Here is a 17291-nt window from a genome sequence, read left to right on the forward strand (position 1 = left end):
CTGGCTCTCTCAGGTTCCCTGGCACTAGCTGGTCTGTGATCTTCTCCTGCAAGGACCTCTCCAATTCCTACCGCCAGCCAAGGCTACTTTCAGTACCATCTGCCACAGGTCATAGATTTACATTTTCCAAATCAGATGGCAGCATTAAAACATCCAAACTCACTCTATTAGGATGGCTATAATAAAAAGGAAAACAACAAGTGTCATCGAGGATGTGGAGAAACTGGAACACTCACACGTTGCTGGTGGAAATGTAAAATGGTACAGCTGCTGTGAAAAGCAGTGTGGTGGTTCCTCAAAAAATTAAAAATAGAATTACCATATGATCCAGCAATTCCACTTTTGGGTATATAATGGAAAGAATTGAAAGCAGGGTCTAAAGGAGATATTTCTACACCCACGGTCATAGCAACATTATTCACAATAGCCAGAAGGTGAAGCAACCCAAGTGTCCATTGATGGATGAACGGATAAACAAAATGTGGTATATCCATGCAATGGAATATTATTCCGCCTTGAAAAGGAAGGAAAGTCTAACATATGCTATAACCTGGATGAACCTTGAGGACATTTTGCTAAGTGACATAAGCCAGTCACAGAAAGACAAATGATGTATGACTCCACCTAGATAAGGTACCTCGAGTAGTCAAATTTACAGAGACAGAAAGTAGAATGGTGGTTGCCAGGGGCTGGGGGAAGGGGGAAACGGAGAGTTGTTGTTTAATGGGTGCAGAGTTACAGTTTTGCAAGATGAAAAGAGTTCTGGAGATTTGTGGCACAACAATGTGAATGTACTTAACACTACTGACCTGTACACTTAAAAATGGTAAATTGTATGTTATGTGTATAGTACCACAATAAAAGTTTTTTGAGAAATTAAAAAAGACAAGAAGTAGCCAAGCTAGGAACCAAATCTAGGTTATCTGATGACAGTGCTGGTTCTTAACACTAGGCTACGCTAGTCCTGTAGGATGCAGGACCCATGTGCCTTGGAAGGCCAATTATCTGTAACCCCTTTGTGCCATGCCCCTTGGAGGTCTCACTCCCCAACCCAAGCAGTTATCAATGGATTCCTTATGTGCACATCCAGAGCACCTCCCCTGCCCCGCCCCTGCCCGGAGGTGTTCTGGTAAACCCAGTTTTCTATCTCCATTTGTCCTCTCATGATTGCTGCCCCAGCAGCCAGTTGGCTGGGCCACCCTCAATTAGCTTAACAAAAGTAGCGCATCCTCTTAAAGGCATTGAAGCTGGAGCCTTGCAAGTGGCTAACACGCAGGCCTGGTACCCACTGCATGGAAGTCCTTCATCTTTATTATTTGTGTGCTCCTTTGACTCCCTCCTGCCAGAATAAGTTCCTCTGAGATTTTCGTCCGGATCTGAGGGACCGTTGTTCCAGGCCTGTGCTCACGAAAGCTTTTCTGCATGGGCCAAGAAATTTCTATTCATTCTTTTACCTTATGCATTCCTTGAAGGTAGGACCTTGTCTTGTACTGCCCGCAGTACCATCACCATGTTATATACATGATAGGCATTTAAAAAAAGAACAACTTATAGAAAATTTCAAACTTGACAAGAATAGAGAAAATAGTATAATAAACGCCTGTGTACTCATCATTCTGCATCAACGTTTTGCCATTTTTGTTACCTAATAAGCATTTAATAAATATATAATGAGATAATAGCAGTAAATGGATATAGTTCAAAAATTGAGAACTTTAAATTAGACGTAAGGAAGAACTTCTTGGTAGGTACACTCAGTTTGTTAATAAGTGACATTGTGGAGTATACTATTTCTAGGCTAGACTTTACTTTTCTGAGATCATTTATATCTAATTCTGCCTAATGACAATCTAGAGATGGGCTAAATTACCTCGTAATGTATTTTCCTGTTGTGTAAGTCCAGAGTGCAGCACTGTCTTTGTTTACAAGCAACAGAAAATGAGTCTGGTTAACTTAAACCAAATAATCTACTGAAAGGGTTTGGAGACGCTCATAGAATTCAAGGAAAAATAGAACAACCTTGTAAAGAACAGCAACCAGGACAACTCCAGGGCTCTGGAGAGCAGGAACTAATGGACAGTCTATTCAGGGTGCTGCTGCTGTTGAGATGGATCAGCTCCAACCGTGCTCTTCCCTTGTTAGCCCACGTCACCACTCAAATTCCCAAGAGAGAATGTCAGTTGCCCTAGCCTGGGTCATGTGCCCATGCGCGTGTTCCACCCATCGCTGTGACTCTGATTTGGCCAGGCCAGGCTGGGTTCCCCAAAGAAGAATCTTGTACTATTATCAAAAGAATAAATGAGGGGTAACAAGGATGAGCAGAGTCCACCCCAAAGACCCACTAGCACTTCTCCTTGGCAGCACCTTCTAGCTTAGTGTCTTGTGAACTTAATTTGTCTTATGTACCCTCAGATATGGCTTTAATTTAAGTAGTTTTTAAATAACCCCTAAAATACTATCACCCTTTGTGATATCACCTCTCTGTTCACTCAGACCTTTTGGAGAATGGACAGTGTCCAGAAGAGTAAAAATCCACCGTATCCATTTTTACTACAATTTCAGTTTACTTCACTTGACGTAATTGATAAATGTTTGGACTCCATATGCAAGCAACTTTCTTTTGGCAAATCACGTTATATTTTCCTATTAACTTATTTATAATATCAAAGTTTTGTCATCTTCGTGTTTGACTGTTCTTTAGTAAATGGTGGTCATGACAATGGGATTCTTTTATGGGTTATGATGCTCTGTGCAAAGACTACTTCATGTGAGATCCTAATATGAGTACTTAGCAGGAAAAAGTTCTGTAAAGTGAAGCATTCTTCTCATTCTTTTTCCAAGAAAAGTATTTGAGCTTCATGCATTTTTTTAAAGAACACTTATAAATAGATATTTTAGGGAAAGAAGGTAGAAGAAACAGAATTAGTAGAATAACTATAAAATTTCTTCATTTTCCTTTTCTAGGTCATTACTACATTTGATTTTAGTCTTTCAGGTTTCAGAACCTAGACGATCTTTAAGTCAAACATTTGTGGCCTGGATTATGACTGGACTCCAATTATGAAAAGCATACATTTATCCCATCAATTAAAATTGGAATTGTCCCAAAGAAGATTCCAGGTTGTTGATGGAATCTGTCCTTCAGAATCCCCTCCTGTTGTTTCTTTTCCTTTTTATTTCTTTTTTCCTTTGCTTGTAGATATTTACTTTCAAAGTTTTTTCAAACCTTCTGGCTATAGACATTCATAGGGAACATTTGCTGTATTCTCCCCGCTTCAGACAAGGCCCCTTAACTCACTCTGATCTTTCATTACTTTATTCAACACTCACTACACTCAGTATTTCCAGGATGGTCTAGAGACCACCCATCATACAACGGAGAATACGCTGACAGGCACAGCATTATAGTGTTAGTTCCATGAAGGGTGAGAATACCATGCTGTTGGAGAGAAAGATGGATTCTGGGGAGATGGGGTACAGAATTCCTTATCCACCTGAGAATCTCTAGACAACTGATAATTTTCATCAACAAATTATTTTATACTTGACAACATTTTCCATGAGCTAGCTTCTCCTGCTGTGCCACCCATACCTTGGCTGATAGAACCGGGTTCCTTTGATCGATGAGCGCATTCAGAAACACAGGCCTGGGCCCCTCTAGACTAGTGCTGTACTATAGAAATAGAAGAGGAGCCACATTTGTAATTTAAATTTTTCTGATAGCTACATTTAACAAGTGAAAAAAAAAGCAATTAGGGGTTGGCCCGGTGGCGTAGTGGTTAAGTTTGCACACTCTGCTTCAGCGGGCCAGGGTTCACAGGTTCGGATCCCGGGTGCAGACCTACGCACTGCTTACCAAGCCATACTGTGGCAGGCTTCTCACATAAAATAGAGGAAGATGGGCACAGATGTTAGCCCAGGGCAATCTTCCTCAGCAAAAAGAGGAGGATTGACAACATATGTTAGCTCAGGGCTAGTGTTCCTCACCTAAAAAAAAAAAGCAATTGACATTAATTAATTTTAATCTAACCAATTATATAAAAATATTTTAACAAGTCATCAATATAAAAAATTAATACTGATATATTTTACAGTTGTTTCCCCAGTTTTATTGAGACATAATTGACATATAACATTGTATAAGTTTAAGGTGTACAACATAATGATTTGATGTATGTATATATTGCAAAATTTTACAGTCTTTTTTGTACAGTGTTCAAAATCTGGTGTGCATTTTGCACTTAGAAGACATCTCAATTTGGACACTAAATTTTTATTGGAAATAATTGATCTGTATTTAAATTTCATAAAACTGACAGTTGAAAAATAGATTCACGCACCAAATGTTTAAAAGTTTCCCAATCACTGAATCAAGTTTTAGTTATAAATATTAAATATAAATTAATTAAAATGAAATAAAATTTAAAATGTTGTTCCTTAGCTACACTAGCCACGTTTCGAGTGCTAGTTTTTTGGACAGTGCAGCTCTAAACCCTTGTTACTTAAAGTATGGTCCAGGGATCGGTAGCAATCGCATCACTTGGGATTTTGTCAGAGATGTAGCCCCACTCTAGATCGTGGAAGCTAGTTTCCCAGGATTCAAATGCTCATTAAATCTTAAAAATGGTCCTCTAGAACAGTGGTCAGTAAACTTTTCCCATAATGAACCACATAGTAAACATTTAGGCTTTGTGGGCCACAGACAGTCTTCACTGCATATTCTTCTTTGATTTTTTTTTCACAAACTTTAAAAATGTAAAAATCACTCTTAGCTCATAGGCCATACAAAAACACGCTGAAGGCCACATTGGACCCACAGGCCATAGTCTGTCTAGACCACAACTTCTAAAAGAACAAAAGAATCTGCAGCCCTTTCTGGTGGGCCAGTTACCTGGCATATTCTCACTATAGCAAGCAAATATAATTAAAAAGATATCATGAATTTTAAAGGGCAAATTTGCCATTACCTATCCAAATGTAAAATACATACCCTCTGACCTACACATTCCACTTCTAGATATCCATTCTACAGAAACATAAAATTATACACAGACACAGAGACACACACAGAATACAGCAGTTATATATGTTCAAGAATATTCATTGCAGGATTATTTGTAAAAGAAAATATTAGAAATAATGTAAATTTCCATCAATAAATGTTCTAAATAAGTTATGATGCTTCTTTACCTCAAAACACTGTAAAGTTGTTAAAAGAAATGAGATAGATCTATATACAATGACATGGAAGTATGGCCAGGATGTATCACTACTTGAAAAAAAAGACAGCTGCACAGCAGCATGTTCTCATTTTAAAAATTGAAAACACACATGTGCAAACATGCATACATACACAACCCAAATTGGTTCAGTGATTACTCCTGTGGAGTAAGAGTTGGGATAAAGAGGCAGAAGGGACAGTAAACTTTCACTTTTTGCTTTATATATTTCTGTCTTATATTAGTATTTTGATAGGTATGCACCATTTTTGTAATAAAAATAATGTAAAAGGTGATTTTGATTTGTGGGTAGGCAACATTAAAGTTTAAATAATTAAATTAAAAATTAAAGTTTACTCTTTGCTGTTGCTCCCTATTTGTAGTAAGCATATTAAGCATATAACCAAAGAATTAATCATGTCAATCATTTCCATTTCTAGTAATGTGGGTCAGAATCCCAGAGAGGAGGGAAGTAAATTGAGATGAGACCAATGTTCTGCAGTTCTTTTCTCCCTGAAGCATTTCCTAATTCAAAATAGTATGGAGTGAGTTGCTGACCAGAGAGCAGTGGCTAGGAAGCTGGGAAACCAAGCAGAACCTTTGGCAAAATTTAGACTTTCACTTAAAATTCAGGAAAGGCAACCTTTGATGAAGGGTAAACTAGAAATAGACACCCCTCTCAAAAAACTGAACACAAACTTAGACCCCTTTCAATCCCAAACTAGATTAAGGTAATTAGCTCTTACTCTAAACTTGCCTGCCAGGAAGCAAAACTAAGTCTTCCTTGAAGGAGGATAACATCACATAGAGTATCAAATTATCTACATATTTGTCATACATAATAACTTGTATTCAATCTAAAATTACCAGGATGTCAGGAGATATTATGAAGTAACTGAACCCAAGAGAAAAAATAGATAGTAGAAGCAGACCCTCAAGTGATCCATATATTGTGATTATCAGAAATGGACTTTAAAATAACTGATTGAGGTCTTAGCTAGAACAGTGAGATAAGAAAATGAAATTAAAGGTATAATTATAGAAAATAAAACATAAAACTCTCATTATTCATGGACAACATGATGTTTTATGTAGGAAATCCAAAAGAATCCACCGTCAAACTATTGGAAGTCATATGCAAATTTAAAGAAGGTTATTAGATCAAGTCAATAGCAAAAAATCAATTGTATTTCTGTATACCAGCAACAAATAAATTTAAAAGTCACATATCATAGCATAAAAACATCAAATTACTTAGAAATAAATCTAATGAAGGATTCCAAGTGCTACAATTCTACACTAGCAACTCTAAAACATTATTTTGAGAAAAATTAGAGAAGATCTAAATATATGAAAAGATATCAAATGTTCCTCGATTGGAAGACAACATAATAAATATGTTAATTCTTTCCCATAGTAATCTATAGATTCAATGCCATGCCAATTAAAATCCCAGAAGATTTTTGCTTTCTTTTTTTACTGAAATTGATAAGCTGATTCTAAAAGTATATGGAAATGCAAAGGGCCAAGAATAGTCAAGGTAATTTTGAGGAAGAGCAAAGCTAAGGGCTTCCATTATTAGATATCAAAACCTATTATCAAGCTAGTAATTAAGACAGTGCGTTATGGACACAAGGACAGACAAATTGACTGGAGGAAAAGCATATAGAATGCAGAAATAGCCACACATGCCATCAAGTGACATGACAAAGGCCACATGGTAGTGCATTGAGGAAAGAAAGGATTATCTTTTCAATAAATGACAGTGGGTCAATTGGATATCTCTATGGAAAAAATATATCTTTACTTCTATGTCATCAACACAAAAATCAAATTCAGATGGATGGGATATCTAAATGCAAAATGTAAAACAATAAAGCTTTTAAAGGAAAATATAAGAGAATATCCTCATGGCCTTGAAGTAGGCATGGGCATAAGCAGTAACCACAAGAGAAAAAATTTAGAAAGTTGACTATATTAAAATTTGAAACATCTGTTCATGAAAAACAATATTATGGAAGTGATACACAAAAGTGGAGAATAATATGTGCAATACATAAAGCTAACGGACTCACATACAGACTATGTGACAATCTCCTCCAAACCAATAAGGAAAAAACAGACAACTCAATAGAAAAATGGGCAAAATACTTGAAAAGATGTTCATGAAAGCTATCCAAATGGTCAATAAACATATGAAAAGATGCCAACTTCATTAGTCATTGCTAGAATGCATACTAAAACACAATGAGATATACTACATACCTCCCAACATGGCTACAGTGAAAAAGATGGAAAGTACTTAGTAAAGATGTGGAAAAACCAGTACTTTCATTCACTGCTGGGAAATATAAATTATGACAACCACTTTAGGAAAATAGTTTGGCAATATCTACTTTAGCTGACCATATGCATACCTATGACCCAGCAGTTCTACTCCTAGCTATATGCCCATTGAAATGCATACAAGTGTTCACCTAAAGATATGTACTAAAATATTCTGTAACAGCACTATTTGTAATAGCCCCATCAGGAAACTACCAAATGCCCATCAACCACTGAATGTATAAATAAATGAAATACTATACAGTGATAATAATGAATGATTTGTAACCAGATAAGCGATATGGACAAATTTCATAAAAATAATATTGTGCAAAAGAAGCCAGACACTAAAGAATACATATGTGGTAGGTAGAGTCTAAGACGGCCCTCAATCATTTCTGCCTCCTAGTATCCATGACCCTGTTTAAAACCCTCCTCTTGAATATGGACTGGACTTAGTGACTCACTTCTAATGAATTAAATATGACAAAAGTAATAAAATATAACTTCTGAGATTTGGTTGCAAAAAGTCTCTGGCTTCCATCTTGGGTTGTGTGCTTTTGCTCTCTCTCATTTTCTCACTGTGAAGGAAGCCTGTGGCAATATTGTGAGTGGCCCAATGGAGGGGCTAAGGTGGCAAGGAAGTGAGGGAGGCCTCAGTCCAACGAACTTTGAGGATCTGAATCTTATCAATCTGCCACCTGAGCATTGGTCTTCCTCCAGTTGAGCCTCCAGGTGAGGCCACGGTCATAGCCGACAGCCTGACTGCAAATTCATGAGAGACTTTGAGCCAGAGCCACCCAGCTAAGCCACGTGTGAATTCCTGATCCACAGAAACTGTGAAAAAGTAAACATTTGCTGTTTTAAGCTGTGAACTTCTGCATTGATTTGTGATGTAGAAATAGATTCCATTTGACAGACAAGTACAGAAGCGGGCAAAACTAGTCTATAGCATTAGAGGTCAGGGCGATAGTCACCCTTAACAAGGGTTAATGACTGGAAGGAAGAATGAGTGGAGCTTCTTGGGTGCTGGTCATGCTTTATTTATTAATTTGGGTGCTGGATACACAGGTGAGTTCAGTTTATGAAAATTCACCAAGATGTACACTTAAGATATGTACACTTTTCTGTACATATGTGTGATGGCTAATTTTGTGTGTCAGCTTGACTGGGCCACAGGGTGCCCAGCTATATGGTTAAACATTATTTCTGAGTGTGTCTGTGAGGGTCTTTCTGGATGAAATGAACATTTCACTTGGTAGACTGAGTAAAGCAGATTGCCCTCCCCAATGTAGGTGGACCTCATTCAATCTGTCAGAGGCCTGAGTAGAATAAACTGCTGAGTAAGAAAGAGTTCTTTCTCTCTGACTGGCTATTTTCAAGCTGGGACATTGGTCTTGTCCTGCCTTCGGAGTGAGACTCAGACCAGAACTGTACTCTTGACTTTCCTGGGTCTGGAATTCTCAACCTCTATAATTGTATGAACCAATTCCTTGTGATAAATCTATCTATCTATCATCTATCTATCTATCTATCTATCTATCTATCTATCTATCTATCTATCCATCTATCTATCCATCAATCCATCTATCCATCTATCATCTGTCTATCTCTCTACATCCTATTGGTTCTCTTTCTCTGGAAAACTCTGACTAACACAGATTTTGGTACTGGGAGTGGTTCCAGAAGAACAGAATTTTAAGGATGAGTTTTCTGAATTGGTTCTGAGGTTTCTGGAACTGGCTCTCTGATCTGACTAAATTTAAAGATGGTAATGACTCTATTTCCAGCAGTAAAGAGAGCACTGAGAGTCCCTGGCTTGATCTGGCAATAGAGATATGCACAATATCTCCATTGGATATTCCTAATCAACCACTTTTGTGAAGCCAGTTCTGGGTGACTGTGCATGACACTTTCAAACATTTTTGGTAATCAAACTAACATAACGAGGTTGGCTGGTTGCACCTAATGTCACTGGGCAAAGTGATGAAAGAAAAGGATAAGCTCAGGGATTTGAATTCGCAGATGAAGAGCCACATAAGTGACCTGAAATCTTCTCTGTGTGCTCTGAAGGAGACCCTTAGCTCCTGTAGCTGCAGCGCTGAGATGGTTGAAAATCAAACATAGAATATCATCCTGCAATTGGCTGATCATAACACAAGTTGAGCTTTCAGCCTGTGAAAGCTTTCACCTGTGACCTCATGGGGAGTTCCCTACAGTCTGTTGACAGAGGAGTAGAAGACTTGGGCCTGGTTTATAGATGGTTCTGCACAATATCCAGGCACCACCTGATAGTGGACAGCTGCAACACTACAGCTCCTTTCTTGGACATCCCTGAAGGACGTGATGAAAGGAAATTTTCCCAGTGGGCAGAACTTTGAGCAGTGCACCTAGTTGTTCATTTCTTTTTGAAGGAGAAATGGCCAGACATGTGATTATATACTGATTCATGAGCTGTTGCTAATTGTTTGCCTAGAGGGTCAGGGACTTCGAAGGAACGTAATTTGAAAATTGGTGGTGAGGAAATTTGGGGAAGAGGTATGTGGATAGACCCCTCTGAATGGGCAAAAAGACTTGAAGATATTTGTATCCCATGTGAATGTTCATCAAGGGTGACCTCAGCAGAGGAGGATTTTAATAATCAAGTGGATAGGATGACCAGTTCTATGGATACCAGTTGGCCTCTTTTCCCAGCCACCCCTGTCATCACACAGTGGGCTCATGAACAAAGGTGGACTTGGTGACAGGGATGTAGTTATGCATGGGCTCAGCAACATGGGATTCCACTCACCCAGGCCAACCTGGCTATGGCCATTGCTGAGTGCCCAATCTGTCAGCAGCAGAGACCAACACCGAGTCCTCGCTGTGGCGCTATTCCCCAGGGTGATCAGCCGGCTACCTAATGGCAAGTTGATTACACTGGACTGCTTCTGTCATGGAAAAGGCAGTGTGGAGTAGATGCTTACTTTGGGTATGGATTTGCCTTCCTTGCACACAATGCCTCTGCCAAAACTACCATTGGTGGACTAACAGAATGCCTTATTCACTGTCATGGTATTCCACACAGCATTGCTTTTGACCTAGGAACTCACTTCACAGCAAAAGAAGTGCAGCAATGGGCCCATGCTCATGGATTTCACCGGTCTTATCATGTTCTCCAGCATTCTGAAGCAGCTGCTTTGATAGAACACTGGATAGCTTTTTGAAGGCTCAATTACGGCACCAGCTGGGTGGTAATACCTTGGGCTGCTGGGGCAAGGTTCTCCAGCAGGGTGTAAAAGCTCTGAATCAACATCCAATATCTGGTGCTGTTTCCCCCATAGCCAGGAATCATGGGGAGGAAATGGGAGTGACACCACTCACTATTACCCCTGGTGACCTATCAGCAAAATGTTTGCTTCCTGTTCCTGTGACTTTATGCTCTGCTGGCCTAGAAGTCTTAGTTCCAAAGGGAGGAATGCTTCCGCCAGGAAATACAACAATGATTCCATTGAACTGAAAGTTAATAGTGCCACCTGGCCACTTTGGACTCTCATGCCTCTGAATCAATAGGCAAAGAAAGGAGTTACTGTGCTGGCTGGGGTGATTGATCCTGACTACCAAGGGGAAATTGGCCTGCTGCTCCACCATGGAGGTAAAGAAGAGTATGTCTGGAATACAGGAGATCCCTTAGGGCATCTCTTAGTATTACCCTGCCATGTGATTAAAGTCAATGGAAAACTACAGCAACCCAATCTAGGCAGGACCACTAATGGCTCAGGTCCTTCAAAAAGGAATGTTTGGCTCACTCCACCGGGTAAAGAACCATGACCTGCTGAGGTGCTTGCTGAAGGCAAAGGGATTACAAAAAGAGTAGTAGAAGAAGTAGTTATAAATACCAACTATGACCATGTGACCAGTTACAGAACCTAGGACTGTAATCGTCATGAGTATTTCCTCCTTATTTTGTTATGAGTTTGTTTGTGTGTGCGTGTATATATAGCAAATGTCTTTGTTGTTTCCCCTCTCTTATTCCCTTATGTAACATAAGACGTACTGACTTGATATCATAGTCTTTAAGTATTGCTAATTTTAAATCAGAGTATGTAAGTTAAAGAATATCAAGAAGAGCAAATATCCCTCAAGGACTTTACCTCCTCTTCTTGGGAAGGGGTTAGTGCATTTTTGGTTGTATGCAGAATAGTTGTATCATGTTAGGTGGAATCATGACCTTGTTACTGTCTTTATTTGGAGATTAAGTGTGGTTTAAGGAGATGCTAACAGGTGCCAAGTTGACATGGTGTGGATTTGTGATTGTTAATTTTATATGTCAACTTGCTTGGGCTACAGAGTGCCCAGACATTTGGTTAAACATTATATCTGGGTGTGTCTGTGAGGGCGTGTCTGGGTGAGATTAACATTTGAATCCGTAAGCTGAATAAAACAGCTTGCCCTCCACAATGTGGGTGGGCCTTATCCAGTCTATTGAAGGACTATTCTATAAATAGAATAAAAGGCTGAGTAAGAAAGAATTCTTTCTCTATGCCAGACTGTCTTCAAGCCAGGACACCGGTCTTCTCCTGCCTTCAGACTCAGATCTAGACTAGAATTTACACCACTGGTTCCCCTGGGTCTGGTCTTCTCAGCCTCCATAATCATGTGAGCTAATTCTTTATAATAAATCAATTTCTCTCTCTCTCACTCTCCCTCCCTCTCTCCCTACCTCCTGTTGTCTATTTCTCTGAGATCTCTGACTTATTGTAGTCAATATGTTTTACCTTAGTAATCAATATCTTAAACTAGTTAATATGAAAATACATGAGTGGAAAATTTCACCTGCAACTGTCACTGTCTAGTGCCCTGAGGAACTCAAGGGTGGGTTTGGAAGCATTTAACTGTTGTTCCAAGTTGTTTTTTTATGTTAAGGAGACACAACCAGCAACCACCCTGAAGCTAACCAAGCCTCCCTACGAGAGCTATGCCCACGACTTTGCCTTATTTTCAATGTGAAGATCTCTTCAGAAGCAGATTAAGCCTCATTACCATAATCTGCAGTGTACCCGCCTCTCCCTTTTGAATATTCATTCCCGAAGCAAAATAAAAGTTCCTGCTCCCCTTCGTTCAGGGACGCCGTGACTTTGGAAATGATTCCTCATGGCCTCCTATTTACTGCAAATACACTTTACTTTGTGAGACAACTTCTACTGGTGTAGAGTTTTATTTAACTCACCAGGAGTCGAGCCCACTTGGTTCAGTATCAAATTGGCGATGCAGAGGGGACATACCCCTTCGTGGTGCCTGTGCAGCCAGCTTGATGTCACTACCCCATCAGGAGACCCAGCAGCCGCACCGAGCATTTTGCTCGGAGGATCTCTCCATGGAGGTGAGTGGCACCAACCCCTTGGCACAGCTATGTGAGTTGTTTCCTTAAGCTGTCTCACAAAGCCTGTCTGTTGAGGCCTGGCTTCAGGGTTTGAGTCCCCACCCAGAGGTAGCCTGGTTCAGGGGAATGAGAGTCCCCTCCATTTGGAAGGATTGCATGACCTGGCCACTCCAGAAGGGCTGATGCTCGGCTCTGGTGAAACGAGAGCAATCTCTGGTGATCAGTCAGGGGTCAAACCCCATCTGGAGATTGAATCTCATCTGGAGTGATGAGGTGGGGGTTTGAGGCCCCCTGAGGTCACTGAGTCTCTGTTTGTGTTGTGCCTGTGATCGGAGGAGTGGTCCTGTTGAATGCGGTTAAACCCCTCTGGAGTTGCTGAGCCTGTTTTTTGGTTTGTTTCTTTGTTTGTGTGTTTTGGTCGAGGAAGCTCGACATTGGTGTTTTTGTCGAGGACACTCGGCATTTTCCACAGTCTGGCTTTTCTGGACTCTTGGGTTTCTTTTTTTCCTTGCCCTCCTTATCAGTAGTTGCTGGGTGAAACCCAGCGTCCACCTGTTTTGTTTTCCCTTTAAGGATTTAGCTACGTGGCCCGGGTCTGGTTTCAGGCTATTAGGGTGCTAAAGTTCCTCTGGGCACAACCTTGTGGCATCTGTGTCACTGCTAACCGTTACAGGTTGCTCCCAGGGGGTTGGAAACAGACAGTAAGAAAAGATGCTGGAATCCAGTCAGAGAGCTCTTGCAATGACTAGTCTTTTTTTTTTTTTTTTTTGTGAGGAAGATCAGCCCTGAGCTAACATCCACGCCAATCCTCCTCTTTTTTTGCTGAGGAAGACTGGCCCTGGGCTCACATCTGTGCCCATCTTCCTCCACTTTATATGGGATGCCGCCACAGCATGGCTTGCCAAGCAGTGTGTTGGTGCGTGCCTGGGATCCAAACCGGTGAACCCTGGGCCACCGCAGCAGAGCTCATGGGTTTAACTGCTTGCGCCACCAGGCCGGCCCCTCAATGACTAGTTTTAAGACTTTAATCAAATTTGGAGTCTCAGCCTCCTCTCATGGTCTTAATGAAAGCCCCACATCCCACCCCTACCTCTGAGATCTCTCTTCTGGTTTGTGGGCACCTGGAGTGATTCCAGGTTGGCCCCTGGGTCAGTCATTTGACTGACGATCTGGAACCCTGTTTAGTCTCGTATCAAGAACCTGTTGAGTATTTTAGATGCCTACCGAGTCAGTTATGGGGACAAGAGACCTGTAATTTATTCTGTAAGCTGTCTTTGAGGTTGTGTTGCCCCAGCATGGGAACTGTTGTTTGTGTGACCCTTATCTTGATAATCCTTGGGAAGAGGCCATGAGGGCAAGTCCTGATCACCTTTTTCCCTTCTTTGTCTGTCTCGTTTGTCACCTCCTCTTTTGTCAGCAAGTTGAGGTTAAGTTCAGGCTGGACCTGAGCAGAACCTGGACCTTCTATAAAATTGAAAACTTGAAAACCTTTTGCCAGGGACTTAACTCTCAACCCCAGCAATGGGAGCCCTGGTCCCCAGTCCGCTCGAGGCCTTGGACTCTTGCCTCCCTGGCTTACCTTGTGCTGCCTCAGGGACTAAGTGCCCAGGCTGAGTGGGACTTAACTAAATCTTATAGCTATATTGACGCCCACAGTGGGGCTCTGCACCCTTCTCTGACCCAGTGTCAGTCGGACACCAGCTTTACCGCCATGGGGAACACCCCAAGCATCCCCAGAGACTCACCCCTTGGGAGCATTTTAACTAATTGGAAACACTTTCAATTGGATGGGTTATGCCCCAGAAACTCCACCTTAAAGAAAACTTGACTGCTGTCTCTGTGTCTTTATGATGCAGATTGTCTGCTCCCATCTTCTCTGGTACCTAAGAGCCTTCTTTGAAATGCAAATATTTCCCAGAAATTACTGAGTTTTGTATTGCACCTGATTCACAACAAAAATTAAACGTCTCTGTGTCTACCTGTGTGTTCATGCTATCTATATGTATGTGTGGGGGATCAAGGTTGGCCACCTCAAAATGTGTCTCTTTACCTTGATTGTTTTGGGAACAGAGGCCTCTGAGGGAAGCCTTGACCTCCCCCACCACTAACTGCATGAAAGAATTCAAGATAAGAAGACTGTCCCAAGGACAGGCCATCACCATAGATAACTCTGGGTATCAATAGCCTGGGAGGGTCCTTGCTAAGCCCATTCTAATCAAAGTTCTGTTTACCAAACATTTACATTTGTAAAGGAAATCTCCATTTGTAAAGGTATCTCCCTCTCTGTACTGAGAAGAGGGGGGATGACCTCATCTCTAGAAACTTATCAATGTGAAAGGCAAGCCCTTAAATCTACATAATAACCTTATCCTTGTTTACTGTGCTTTTCTGGTAAAAGCAGCCCTAGAGGCAGTTCAGATTCCACCCAGTTTCTTTATCTCAGAAAGGATTATCGCTGCTCTGGGAAGTATTATCTAGCCCATCACTAATTCCTAAGACTGGAGGAAAAAAAAAAGAGAGAGAAAGGCCAAAAAACGGCCATAAGAGCACCCCCACTAAAAATCTAGCATCTTGAGTGTCTTCTCCAAAAGTATTAGTAAAAAAGCTTAGAACAAAATTTTGATTCATAACTAGGGAGACTTGTGCCTGATTCACGAGAGTAATTTTAAAACAATAGCTGTGGAACCTCTGTGTATGAGTGTCTGTATGTATGTTGTAAATGTGAGATATTTTTCTACCTCCAGTTGGTATGATCAAAATTAAGAGCTCTATTGAAATTGGCTTAAAGTAAGTGCTTACACAAACTATAAATGTAATAGAAATTAACCCAAATGTCTTTCAAGTTAGCATGATATAAATCAATCTTTGGTAAATGAAATATGGTTTAAGTTTATTGGTTTGATTGAAATAGGCATGCCCTCAGAGTAGTCAGTGTTTGGGTATGATACTGACATGCAGCCTGGGTTTATTAGTCAAATAAGCTCATGTTATTTCTTACAAATGCATCAGCAAAAAATAATAGCTTTAATGATAGCTAAATTTGTCTAACATCTCATGAAGTTTTTGTGGGTAATCTAAACTATTGTTGGAAACAACTGATTTAGGTAGATGAAAATGGGTAAGAGTTTTTGGGTACATAATTATGTTTTATGGTCAGTATACTAGAAAAAAAACACAGCTTCCAAATCCTTTTTGGTAACTTAAAACTTTAGAGTTTTGCTAAATTAAATTAAATGATGAAAAATTTGTTGAGTATCTGGGTCATTTCCAAATAAGATAAAATACTGAAACATTATTGCTAAACATATCTAGGTTTATCTACTTTTGGCTTCTTATTACAGAGAAACTAAAAGATGTTTTGGGTCTATTGGTACACGTCTTGTGTTTTATTAAGATTGTACTATGAAGTAGCATGTTTCCAAAAAACATATATGAAAAGTGTTTAAAATGCTAATGTAAAAGAAAGTTTATAATTGCTTACTTAGTTTTTACTTAAAAATTAACGTTTCTAGGTGTTAAAAATTCTAATATGTGATTAAAGTTACTAAAAATTAATGAGGAAAACATCTTTGTTTTCAAGGAAAGTAAGATATATGTTTTCAGTAAAGACAGTATAAAGAATGGAAATATTTTTGTTTGATTTGCTAAGCAAGATAAATTTGTCCTAAAGTACTAGAAGGGAAGAAAGGAAGACATGGGACAAATTCTGAACGTAAAAAGTGACAAAAAGTTTGTGAGAGTAAAACCCTGAGGATTTTTATGCATAGTCAAGTTGGCTAAGATTAAACTAAATCCAATTAAGTAAATGAGTTTTAATGTCAAAAGTAGCTGGTGCAAAAATAAAATTTGGTCTTTCTCTTAAAATAATTTCCTCTGGTCAAAAAGACTGAGGGCTGGCCTGGTGGCGCAAGCGGTTAAGTGCACACGCTCCGCTGCAGTGGCCCGGGGTTCGCTGGTTCGGATCCTGGGCGTGCACCGATGCACCACTTGGCAAGCTATGCTGTGACAGTGTCCCATATAAAGTGGAGGAAGATGGGCATGGATGTTAGCCCAGGGCCAGTCTTCCTCAGCAAAAAAAAAAAAAAAAGAGGAGGATTGGCAGATGTTAGCTCAGGGCCAATCCTCCTCACAAAAAAAAAAAAAAGACTGAGGTATTGTTTTAACTCTCTGTTTTCCCTAGACTCTTTCTGCTGTCACTTTTATTTTTTTTTATTTTTATTTTTTTTGTGAGGAGATCAGCCCTGAGCTAACATCTGCCAATCCTCCTCTTTTTTTTTTTTTTTGCTGAGGAAGACGGCCCTGGGCTAACATCGGTGCCCATCTTCCTCCACTTTATATGGGACGCCGCCACAGCATGGCTTACCAAGCAGTGCCTCGGTGCGCGC

This window comes from Diceros bicornis, chromosome 34 (assembly GCF_020826845.1).
Source record: "Diceros bicornis minor isolate mBicDic1 chromosome 34, mDicBic1.mat.cur, whole genome shotgun sequence".
NCBI classification, from domain to species: domain Eukaryota; kingdom Metazoa; phylum Chordata; class Mammalia; order Perissodactyla; family Rhinocerotidae; genus Diceros; species Diceros bicornis.